This window comes from Staurois parvus, unplaced genomic scaffold (assembly GCF_062004578.1).
Source record: "Staurois parvus isolate SC_StPar_1 unplaced genomic scaffold, SC_StPar_1.0 ptg000401l, whole genome shotgun sequence".
NCBI classification, from domain to species: domain Eukaryota; kingdom Metazoa; phylum Chordata; class Amphibia; order Anura; family Ranidae; genus Staurois; species Staurois parvus.
The window spans coordinates 4,464,563-4,477,304 of NW_028318197.1; the positions used below are offsets into that span (position 1 = coordinate 4,464,563).

The following is a 12,742-nucleotide window of genomic DNA, read 5'->3' on the forward strand; positions in this document are numbered from 1 at the left end:
ATAGTACAGGAGATGACCAGAGACTGCGAACATAGTACAGGAAATGACCAGAGACTGCGGACATAGTACAGGAAATGACCAGAGACTGCGGACATAGTACAGGAGATGACCAGAGACTGCAGACATACTTCAGGAGATGACCAGAGACTGCAGACATACTTCAGGAGATGACCAGAGACTGCAGACATACTACAGGAGATGACCAGAGACTGCAGACATACTACAGGAGATGACCAGAAACTGCAGACATACTACAGGAGATGACCAGAGACTGCAGACATAGTACAGGAGATGACCAGAGACTACAGACATAGTACAGGGTTACCAGAGACTGCAGACAAAGTACAGGCGATGAAGAGAGACTGCAGACCTTTGACAGGTACCCGCTCCCACTTCCGCTCTGATCGCCCAGGTGATTGGAAGTGGAACTTGTCTTCTCTCCCCATAGTCTTCTGGGACATGTGACAGGTCCCAGAAGACTACAGGGCCATTCACAAAGCGCAGCGCTTCTTGCACATGCAGAGCGGGAACCCAGCTGTGAAGCCGCAAGCTGTCACAGCAGGGTGCCCACACTAAATATGCCGGCGCCAGGGAGAGAAGACGGCCGGTGAAACCAGCGGTAGTGAGGACACCGTTGGACTGAGGAACAGGTAAGTGTCTGTATTTTAAAAGTCAGCAGCTACAGTTTTGACTTTTTATTTTTTTTTTCCAGCTGGAACTCCACTTTAAGGGGCAGCTGCTTTGGCCCTGCCTGGCGTTGCCACAGAAGAGCCAAGCAGCCGGCCCGGTATTCTAATACGGCGGCGACGGGGGGAATACTGGGCCAGATGTTCCATAAGACATTTTTTTGGGGGAAAAAAGTGTGTCTTATGGAGCGAAAAATACCGTAATTATAATCCTCCTAAACCTAACCTATCCTATCCAAGCAAGTCTAAACCAGGAAAACTTACATAGTGTAACAAAGGCTTCCTCTATTGTGCTGTATGTCTGCTGTCAAACAACATGTAGTGGAGAGGTGGGCACTTAGTATGTGAAGGGGTACTGAACTGAATATTAGCTTCCCTTTTAATACAATGAAAATAAAGGTTTTAGCCCTCTTATCCACCAACCTGTTTACGAGGATGTTCACAGGTAGGAGCAATGATACACATTTGGTGGTCCTGCCCTAAGACATGCCGACTTTGGGTCAGGGTTTATGCACTTCTTCGTACTTTGCTTCATGTTGATCTCCATATGAAGCTCTCCTCTTTAAACCAATTGAAGAATTACTTCACCCTGAGCGACAACTGGCATCACGCCTTTTTTACGGCAAACCAATTGACTTTTGAGGCTCTCAAACAACGAATAACAATCTGAAAAATTAAAAGTTTCCAGCCATACTATTAGACACCCATGAGCAATTTCTCTGGGTTTGGCAACCCGGGACTGCCCATGCCCAGCCATCTCGGTTTGACAATGCCCTTCTGTCGATCTGACAGTCCTGCGTCTCAAACTCCTGGGACTCCCTTCCTTTTTCCCCGCTGTTCTCTTTCTCTAATTTTTCTTTTTCCATTACTTTTGTTTCCTCATCTTTCAGTCAACTGATAAGATTGTTAGCCCGCAAGTCAATAGCCTGGTTCAGACGGTAGTAAAATCTGTATTCTCACCCATGGCAACACACTATGCTCCACACATGATATTCCCATGCCTATTTGAATAAATTACTTGACACGTTATTTGATATTTCTATGTTGCTAATATTTACACGCAGGTTCAGACCCTTAACCTTTTATACTGTATGGTCTTGAGGCTTGGTCATATGTGCACTTTTACTTCACTTTACAATTACCTAACATGTTAAGTAACTGTCCAATTTATGGCTCTGTCTGTACAACTGAATGAGAATAAAACTTTTGTAAAATAAAATAAAGGTTTTAATTGGTTATGTAAGTATTTTAGCATCTCAACATTATAAAATAAAATCCTGCTTAAGACCAGTGTTTTCAATCTAAGTGGTGTGTTTCTGGGAAAGAACAATGTGAAGCTTCTTGTGTAAGAATATATAACATTCAAATGGCAATGACAATATTGTTACAAATTTTACAGTCCTGACCATAACAAACAATAAAAAATATGTAAAAACCACTATGAGGTTACTTCAAGTGTGCAAGTGGAAACATTGATATTTATTTTTATATTTTTTTGATGTGGGGAGTATTACTAGCAGCAATGGACACAGTGAAGCTGCTGAAGCCGAATATATTGCCTGCATATGGTCAGCATTATTTGATGGTATTGTATTTAAAAAACACTGCTTTGCCATAAGAAAAAAAAAGTGAGATAGAGATAGAGACAATGACCACCATGTTAAGTGCAAATATTCTGTGGGTATTCTCAAAACTAAAAAAAAAATCAATGGTCTCCAGAAGCCTGGGATCACTCCAGTCAGGAAGGCTCAAAATACTGCTGATCATTAAGGAGTCTGGTGGTTTTACTTATCTTTGTCTATTATCATGAAAAACTAAAAAAAAAAATAATAATTACAAAATATTACACATGAATACTTGGCATTTCCACATACAGCCAGCAGATGAAGCCCCAGTCGCCATTTCACATGATTTCCATGTCCATTCTTCTTGATTAGTGGGTCTGATCACCAGCTTCTGATCAGATATTTCTTTGTGTAGCCCACTTAAATGGAAACTATAGTGCTTAATGTATGTTCAGTGAAGGACACTGGATAATTAGATTGTATGCAATGGAGTGCCAGAAGCAAAGAGGGTGGCCTCGGAATTAGTTAGGGGCAGTGTTGTGAATGGCCTTATAGGTCAGGGTGAGCAATTTGAATTTAATGCGTTGGGCAATGGGGAGCCAGTGGAGGGACAGGCAGAGGGGGGTGGCAGAGGTGGAGCGGCTGGTGAGGTGGATGAGTCTGGCCGCTGAGTTCAGGATGGTCTGAAGCGGGGAGAGCCTGCACTGGGGTAGGCCGGTGAGGAGGGAGTTGCAGTAGTCCAGGCGTGAGATAATCAGGGAGTGTACTAGTAGTTTAGTGGTGTCTGGGGTAAGGAAGGAGCGTATCTTGGAGATGTTCCGGAGGTGGAGCCTGCATGTGTTTGTGAGAGATTTGATATGAGGTTGAAAGGAAAGGTTTGAGTCCAGAATGACGCCAAGGACCTTGGCTTGCTGGGCGGGATTGATGGTGGTGTTGTTGGTAGTGATGGAAAGGATGGGGGGGGGGGCGCGGGCTGGGGGGAAGATGAGAAGCTCGGTTTTGGAGAGGTTGAGTTTGAGGAAATGGAGCGACATCCAGTCAGAGATGTCGTTTAGGAGGTGAGTGATGCGGGCGGAGAATGTGGGGGTGAGGTGAGGGGTGGATAGGTAGATTTGAGTATCATCAGCATAGAGGTGGTAATTGAAGCCGTGGGAATGTATGAGTTTGCCAAGGGAGGAGGTGTAGATGGAGAAGAGAAGGGGTCCAAGGACAGAGCCCTGGGGGACCCCAACAGAGAGGTGGAGTGAGGAGGAGGTGGCACCGTTGTAGGAAACGCTGAAGGAGCGTTGGGATAGATAGGACGAGAACCAGGAGAGAGCGGTGTCTCTGATGCCAAGGGAGAGTAGTTTATTAAGGAGGAGGGGGTGGTCGACTGTGTCAAAGGCCGCGGAGAGGTCTAGGAGGAGGAGGACAGAGTAGTCGCCTTTGGCTTTGGCGGTTAGTAGATCGTTGGTGATTTTGAGGAGGGCAGTTTCGGTGGAGTGAAAGGGACGGAAGCCGGACTGTAGTGGGTCAAGGAGGTTGCTGTCAGTCAGGTGGGCGCTTAGGCGATCGAAGACCAAGCGCTCAAGGAGCTTGGAAGTGAGTGGCAGCAGGGAAATTGGTCTGAGGTTGTTGAGGTCAGTGGGGTCCAGGGAGGGCTTTTTGAGTATGGGGGTGATGTGCGCATGTTTTAGGGGGGAGGGGAAGACGCCAGTAGAGAGGGAGAGATTAAAGATGTGGGTAAGGGAGCGGATGAGGGAAGAGGGGGGTGACCGGAGGAGTTGAGAGGGGATAGGGTCCAGGGGGCAGGTAGTGAGGCGGGCTTCTGAGAAGACTCTGCTGACTTCCTCAGTGGTAGTAGGGCTGAAGGAGTGCAGTGATGGGGGGGTTACGGTAGGCAGGGCCTTGGGTGTGGTGGGGGGCAGTGCCGTTGCGAGGTCAGAGGAGGGGAGAGATGAGGGGGTGATGGAAGGGGGGAGGCTGGATGGGGAGGTAGATTGCAAGTTGACTATGTCCTTGCGGATTGCGTCAATCTTGTTGTGGAGATGAGTGGCAATCTCGTGGGCGGTAAGTGAGGTACTGAGTGGAGGAGGGGGGGGAGAGAGCAGGGAGTTGAAGGTGGAGAAGAGTCGGCGAGGGCAGGTGGAGAGGGTGTTAATCAGGTTAACAAAGTAGGCCTGCTTGGCGGCGTGGAGGGAGGAGGTGTAGGTGAGGAAGGCAGATTTGTAGAGGGAGAATGCATGAGGGGACCTGGTTTTGCGCCATAGTCTCTCCAGCGCACGACTGCGACGTTTGAGGCATTTAGTGTGGTCGTTCTGCCATGGTTGGAGCGGTCTGGGTTTGATGTTGCGTGTGGTTAGGGGTGCCAGAGAGTCTAGGGTAGCTGATAGTGAGTCGTTGTACGTGGAGGTGGCTAGGTCAGGACAAGACAGTGGAAGGATGCTGTCGTGTAAGCGGTCGGCAGCCGAGTGGAGGGGGGCCGGGTGCAGGTTGCGGAGGTTGCGGCTGGTGATGGTTTGGCGCACTGGGTGGCGGGGGAGTTAGGGGAAGGGGAGGTGGAGAACGTGAGGAGGTGGTGGTCGGAGAGAGGGAAGGGGGTGTTAGTGAAGTGGTTGAGGGTACAGAGGTGGGAGAAGACGAGGTCCAGGGTGTTACCATTGATGTGGGTGGAGGATTGAGTGTATTGTGTGAGTGTGAAGGAGGAGGTTAGGTGGAGGAGTTGGGAGGTAGCTGGGGTGTTGTCATTGATGGGGATGTTGAAGTCCCCGAGGATGATGGTCGGTAGCTCAGAGGAGAGGAAGAAGGGAAGCCAGGCGGCGAAGTCATCCAGGAAGCGGGCTATGGATCCGGGGGGCCTGTAGATCACTGCGATCCTTAGGGGGGTGGGTGAGAAGAGCCGGATGCAGTGAGCCTCGAAGGAGGAGAAGGTTAGGGAGGGGGGGTTAGGGAGGACCTGGAAGGTGCTCAGCGGTGATAGGAGCAGGCCGACACCACCACCTTTGTGACCGCTCAGTCTTGGTGAATGGGACCAGACGAGACCTCCATGGGAGAGTGCCGCAGGGGAGGTAGTGTCAGTGGCCTGTACCCAGGTTTCGGTGATGGCTAGGAGGTTGAGGGAGCGGGAGATAAAGAGGTCATGGATGGCAGTTAGTTTGTTGCAAACCGAACGGGCGTTCAGAAGTGCAACCGAGAGAGGGGGGATGGATGCGGGGAGGAGGTGCACAGGTATGAGGTTGAGGGGGTTGCGGCGGCTGGCGGGGGTCCCTGGAGGGGGGGTTCCTGGAGGGGGGGAGAGGTGGTGAGGGGCCAGGGTTCGGGGAGATGTCCCCTGCGGATAGGAGAAGGAGAAGGGTGAGGAGGGTGGCATGGGAATGGGAGGTGTAGGAGCGTGTGGGTCTGGTAGTGGTGGCACGTGGGTCGACCGGGGAGTGGAGTACCAGGAGGAGGTGGTGAGTGCCGTAGTGGGGAGAGGGCAGAAGTGAAGGGGCAATGTAGAGCTGTTTTGGGGGGGTGGGCGGGTAGAGGGAGGCAATTTTTGGGATGGAGGAGAGGAAGACGAGGAGGAGAAGTGCAGGTGGCATGCTGGGGTGAGTGCAGTGCTGTTCGGGTCGGGGAAGGTGAAGGGATACGGGTCAGGGCGAGGTGATGTGGAGAGTCTGTATCACCGTGGAGGAGTCCACTAGAGTCCTTCTGTAGCTGCAATCTGTGAGTGCAGTATGCTGGCGTCCGAGGGGTCTTCAGTGGGTCCGGTGGATCGGCGAGTGGAAGGGTCGTAGGGTGCGATGTCTGGGGGTGTTGGTAGGCACAGCGTCTGGTGATGTTGGCGGTTCGGTGGCTGGAGATTCGCTGGGTGGTGATGACGCACTACTTCCTTGGTATAGGAAGGATTAGGACTCAGAGAAGGTAAGACAATGTTCCCAGAAAACTAAAATGGTGACACAGCCATCGGCAGGAAAGATAACCAAGGATAAAGTGCCATTTTATCCCTATGTAGTACCAAAAACGGTTGCTTACAAGGAACAGCCGCCAATTTGGATACCCTGCATGGCCACCAGAAAGCTCACCTCTAGTAAGATAGTCATTATGGTAATTTCCCAAATGTTCTCTAAAGAAGACTTTTGTAGGGCTGACAGAACTAATTTCAAATCTCAAAACAGCAGAGGTTTTTGTAGGTGAAACAACCTATGTAACTCCCTGGATGAAGGTACAAAGCAGGGAAAGTGAAGCCAAAGAGTTGAAAGAGTACAGCCAAAGCAGAAGCTTGACCCCTCACAGGATTCAGGGCCATCTGTCAGTCCACATCCCATTGAAGGAAGGCCAAAATGCAGGAAATAGAAAACCCATCAATTCACACCAGGTATAATAAGCCTTCCAGGTATGAAAATAAATTAAATAGGAAATGGACTCTCAAGTCTGATGCATTGTGGAGATGACAGCAGGAGAAAGGCCCTTGTCATTTAGTGTGTGGCCATGCTCCTAAAGCCAGCGACTGCAAAGCAGGATGGAAGATTAGACACTGGGATAGAAGGTCCAGGCATGGCAGAAGACAACATGGCATGTCGGCAACCAAACGAACGAGGTCCGCAAAACAAGCTTGGAACGGCTAGTCCAAGAGGTATGAAATGCCTTCCCACTCTTCTCGACACAAACACTAGGGTAGAAGTTTTTAAAAAAAGACAAATCAAGGAGTACCGGTCCACAGAGCTACCACCACATCAGCTCAGGGATCCATCGCCTTAACCACAAACCTGGGAACTTTCCAATTGTTTCTGGACACAAGGAGATTCATGTCTGGCCCTCCCCAGTGATAACAAATCTGACAAAAGACATTCTAGTGGAGATACCACTCCTGCTGATCCAGACATTGACAACTGAGATGAGTCCACCTGCCATTTGTTCACTCCCAGACAGTGAACAGCAGACAAAGCCGGGGCATGAAATTCCACCCAATCTAGGATCTAAGCAGCATCCAGGGCAGCTGCTGAGCTTTTTGTACCACCTTGGTGATTGATGTAGGCCAAACCTATGGACATAGATTGGGTAACCCTCAAGAAGAACCATCCAATGAGAGTGTTGGACTGTCTTGAATTCCAGAATGTTGAAATCCTGGTCCCCTAGGTCCACTGATCTTGAACCAACAACCGACCCAGCACCCCCCCCTACAACAGATCGGGCTGCCATCTGTCATGACGATCATTCAACGGCGTAGTCAGAAGGACTTTCTGGACAGCAATATGGGGGGAGCGAATCCTCCAGGACAGGGATGTCATTGTCAGGTGAGAAAGAAGAATGGTCCTTCGCAGAGACCCTGGAACGTTGTTTAATTTTGCTCGAATGTCCCACTACAGGGTTCTGCTTTGATGTTGTGCATAAGTGGCTACTTTTAAAGAGACCATGAGGCCCAGAACGCTGATGCAACAGTGATCAAACATATAACTACTTAGTGCAGCACTGTTTAAAAAAGTAAACAAATCTCCTTGCACCATAACATATAATATATGCAATAATGCATAAACTAAAAACATTAAGCCCCTGGTCACATCAAAGCCGATTTTGAAATCGTGGAACTTACAGTGAAGTAAAAATCGGGTGACCTGCCGATTTCAGTTGCGATTTGCAAGACATCTGACACAGATGTCTATGCAAATTGCAACAAAAGTACTGCATGTACTACTTTAGAAATTAGTGCGGCTCCGACCAAGTTGGAACCGCACCAATATGACTGCTCTAAAAGCAGACAATAGGGTGCGACTTGGTATATGATTTGCAAGTCGAATGGCATCCAAGTCGCACCCGATGTGACCGGGGTGTAAAACAAAAAATATTAAGAAGCCCAAACAAAGAAAAGAAGAGAAAATAAAGTCCTACACAATTAAATGTGATCTCAGTATCCTGTGTATTTAAATATGTGCCACCACTTGTGCTTCAATCATAAGTACTGAGTGACTGCACCATCACCAGATGTCTACTCACCTCCACTACATGACCTCACAGATACTGCTCGGTCGTAGTGTGCTTTTGTCCCTTTAATTGATCATGATGGATTCCTTGATGTAGCCAATGCTGATGTCCACAGCTTACACAGGATAATGACATCACAGTTAATCGTGGAGGACTTTATTTTGTCTTTTTTCCTTTTTTTTTTTTTTTAATTTCTTTGGGAATTTTATTTATGCATTATTGCATATAACATGTTATGGTGCAAGGTGCTTTTTTACTTTAACTTTACTTTAACAAGTTTGTCTGCTGAATTATATAAGAGATGTAAAAAGTGCATAGCAGCTGAAATAAGATGTTTCAAAAACACTTTATAATTTCTAAAATCACAACACTTTATATGTGGAAGAATACTATTTATATAATTGTCACTGGATTTTGGTGGAGGAATACAATTCATTTTTAGCAGCTCACAAGGTTTATATATTAGTTAAACGAACACATCCTGGAGGAAAGACAGTCAATTGACATAAAGACAAAGTTTCTCTGGCAGGAAAAACACCCCGAGTACTCAAACCAAAGGGGAAAGGAATAATGATGACTTATGAAGATTTAGGATCCACACGATGTTCTCCAGCGACCAACATATCATTGAAATATCGCTTTCCAGATCCAACACAGACTCTGCACATAGAAGCGAAATATCAGACAACTTAGATAGCATGGAGTCGCAGCAGAGCTAGCATCAGCATCTTGGTGAACACCGAAGTTTCAGATGCCAGACCAAGGAGGAAAGCCATGACTTGGTAAAGAATCTTCCCCGCTGCAAACCAGAGAAAATACTGATGACTTCAGAAGATGGAGATGTGGAGGCAGGCATTCTTGATGTTGATTGATGCCAGGAGGTCACCCTGGTACAGAGAGGCTACCAGTGATTGCTTTAAAACGTTGCACACATTCACAAAGGCATCCAAGGCCTTCGAATCTAGAATGGGGTGCACACCTTCTTTCCATGGAACTGTAAATAGATTGGAATAAAAGCCTCTGAACCTTTTAGAGGTTGGAACTGAACTATCACCCACTGAGCAAGAAGTCCCCAAACCGCCAAACGCAGGTCCACCAGAAGCAGAGATGCAGATTGGATGGAAAGAAGCATCCTGAAGGAAAGGATTTGAACTCTACCACCTTCAGAACCCATATGCTTCAAATGAGGGATAGCCACCGACCCACAAATGATAGAAGATGCCCCCTCCGAAATGTTGTGGTGGGGGTGAACCTTACTGCGGATGCGGGCTTTTCAGTGGACTTGGGGTTATTGTGCTGCCCGGGAGGCCTAAATCCTGTTGACGAGGCAGACTTTGTGTACCTGTCCTTGGAGGAGGAACCCTGGCCACAAAAAATGCATTTATGCGCGAAGAAGGAAACGTCAGCCTTATGATGCAACTCCTTGCAATTCTTGGATTGGGGCAGAAAGGCGCTCTTACCACCTATGAGAGTTCTAATCATTTTGTCTAAATAATTGCCAAAGAGATGACTGCCTGCAAAGGGCATTTGAGTCAGAGCCTGTTTTTGGATTTTTGATTCACAGGCCAGCACTTAAGGCACCTTACCACAACTGAGCCTTACATCTCACCCTAAATGAGATATTTATGCAGCGACAGCGCATGTACTAAGCTGATTGGTGACATCTGAAGGCCAATGTCATTCAGCGCATTCACTGCTGCTGCATGACTGACTCATTCAAAAAGGGGATGTAAACATCAACAGTGTGTAATCAGTGACAGGGTTGTGTAGCTGTTTATATTTTATGTTGGTCTAGAGCAGCAGTGGCAGCCAACAAGGTCCATGCATATGAGTAAACATTAGTGCAAAGGTCACATGGGTACAGAGTAAAATACAGTCCACAGGATCAGAAATTTAGATTTTTCATTATTTTTTTTTTTAATTTACACGGGTAAACACTGCAGACCAAAATGAATCAATGTGCATAGGCCCATAGCATACCATACTGCGGAGTTCAGATCATTCTAAGTTACACATCTTTATGCAGCAAATTATACACCTTTGTTCATGAGCACAAAAACATACTATGGCTTCCAAATGATCTTAAACCAGAGTGATTACTGAAACAACAATTCTGGATAACTGGGTCAGAAGGGAAGCTCATAAGCAAATTATCACTTTCCAGCTTGAGAAAAAGTTAATAACAGAATCAAATTTAGAGTTCTGAACAGTTCTACCATTAGAAATTGTAGAAAGGTTTTCTTTTAAACTGCAGTTGCTCTTTAGTAGCAAGGAAGCTGCAATTTTAATCAAAGAATGGACCCTAAACCAAATTACAGCTGACAGAGTCCTGCTCATTTACAGGCAGTTCATGACAAAGAAAAAGTATTGATGCTCTTGGAGACAGTGGATTAGCATAAGCCAAAATAAGATAATCAGTGACAGAGTGTATGGTGTCAAAAAATGCTGAAGTGCTTGCTTATATTCAGTAGACAAAGCCTAAACATTGCTCAGCTTTACAGAGCATGTGCTGCTCCCAAGGTAATTGTTAGGCATTCTTTATTTAATGGACCCTATGCTTATTTGTTGGGCGAGCATTTAACAGCCAGGTCTCTCTGGAAACATCTTTACAGAAGCTGAGAATTCTAACAAATACTCTCAGGATATAATGGAGTTTGGTGTCTTCTCCAACAATGAAGAGAAACAAAGCCAACAACTGAATGTGTACATGCTCCTATAAGTGGCAGCAAGTTCCAGCTCTGCATGTGCTGCTGTCAGAATGAATGCACTTTGATAAGTGCTATCTTAAATGCTATACAACAGTGCCAAGAACACAACAATGGGATTCCTATTGACTAATAAATGCCGGTCCACCCGGGCTGACTGCCGATGTCTTGCAGCCTCCTAGCACCTGTCCCCTCTACCTTACATTTTCCTTTTAATGAGCTGCAGCTGCGTGGGGGTGAATGGGAGAGTATCTACAGGACTCGCCTCTGATCTATCACACACACGAGATACCATGCACACATCAACAATGCTAATAAATAAAGCCAGCATTCATCTTGCAAGTTACAGGCATACAAGAAGCCTGGTGGCAAAGGGCGCAGCGAGCAGAGATAACAGTGTCTGAATCAACAATGCTGTTGAATGGGTTAAGCCACTGTCTAAGGAAAGGATGTGTATGTGTGTACACCTGCCAGCAGCTGAAGATTTCTGTCAGGAGACAAGTTACGACTTTGGACAAAGCATTCATACTGTACACCTTTCAAAACCACAGTACAAAAGAGCACAGAGATGGCTGGTGAACAAGTCAGGCATAAAACCCTTTTGTTCTATTCAGTGCCCTTTTTTGCACTCTGTCTATAGCAGGTCATGTGACTGACAGTAAATGTGTACTGCTCATCTCCATGTCACCACACTACGAACCGCTGAAAAACTACTAACTCAACTAAAACATTTATTTTTTCTTAAGTGTATCTAAAGGCAGGTTAGACCCCAACAAGGTTTTATTGTTAAAGGGGTATGGCTACAAGCCATTGGATCTTCTGCTATTTTAGTGCATCACCATTGGATGAAGTCTAATTCTTGGACCACAGTGCTTTGGCTAGGGCAGGTCAAGTACACCAAGTGACCCTGGGGAGCACCGCAACAAAAATCCAAACCTTGTAGAAAAAGAGCTAGGCCCCGTTCACACTGGCATTGAAAGCAGGAGTTTGAGGCACAATATGGACAGCACACACTATCCAAACATGAAGTGTTCGTGTCGCTTCGCTTCCAAATTGAAGCTTTAGGTTGAGTTTGAAGAAGTTGAAGCATTTCAACTCCTTACATTCAAGTCTATGGGAACGCGATGCGAACGCACTGGCATGCGTTTGTGGCATGTTTGTGACGCGGTTGTGATGTGGTTGCAGTGCGTTAATAACATTACAGTAATATTAGGCATTTTTTGGTGCATTTTTACTGCGACTTTAACATGTGGCAAATGCACTAAAAATGCCCATAAAGGCATTTGGGGGAGCGTTTTCAACGCTCATTAACTACTTTCGCGTTATCCGCCTGCAATGTACTGCAGATGGGCGGCAGCCACAGGACAAGCAACGTACCCATACGTTGCTGGTCTTTTGTCAACACAGGGGGGCGCTGTGTGCCTGTGTAGGTGCCCAACTCTACCTCCCTAAGTCTGCTGTGTCCACTAGACACAGCAGAATTACAATCCCACTAATTGGGACCCTAATTGGGATCACTATGCGGTCACATGATCACGACAACAAAGCTTTTATGAAAAAATCTGTTTCATAAAAAGCTTTGCTTCTGTTCCTGGAGATCGTTTATTGGTCCACAGCTCTCACAAGACACATGGGGCCAATCACAGCACCCTGTACCATGTGACCAGCAGGAGCCAACCACAGATCATTATTATATTGAACGGTCATGAACACATTCATGACAGTTCAAAGCAAGCTTAGAACTTCATTACTCATGCAAAGCAAAGTGTTTAAAAAAAAAAATCCCTGATCACCCTCCCCCCCCCCTCCCAGACTAGTACATTGTTACTATGGTAACATTGCA

General features: G+C 46.6%; 1 protein-coding gene across 4 annotated transcripts in view; it reads right to left on the bottom strand.

Moving 5' to 3' along the window:
- Nucleotides 1–12,742, bottom strand: part of RALGAPA2 (Ral GTPase activating protein catalytic subunit alpha 2) — a 489,478-nt gene that overhangs the window by 287,208 nt on the left and 189,528 nt on the right. The gene's annotated exons all lie outside the window — the stretch shown is intronic.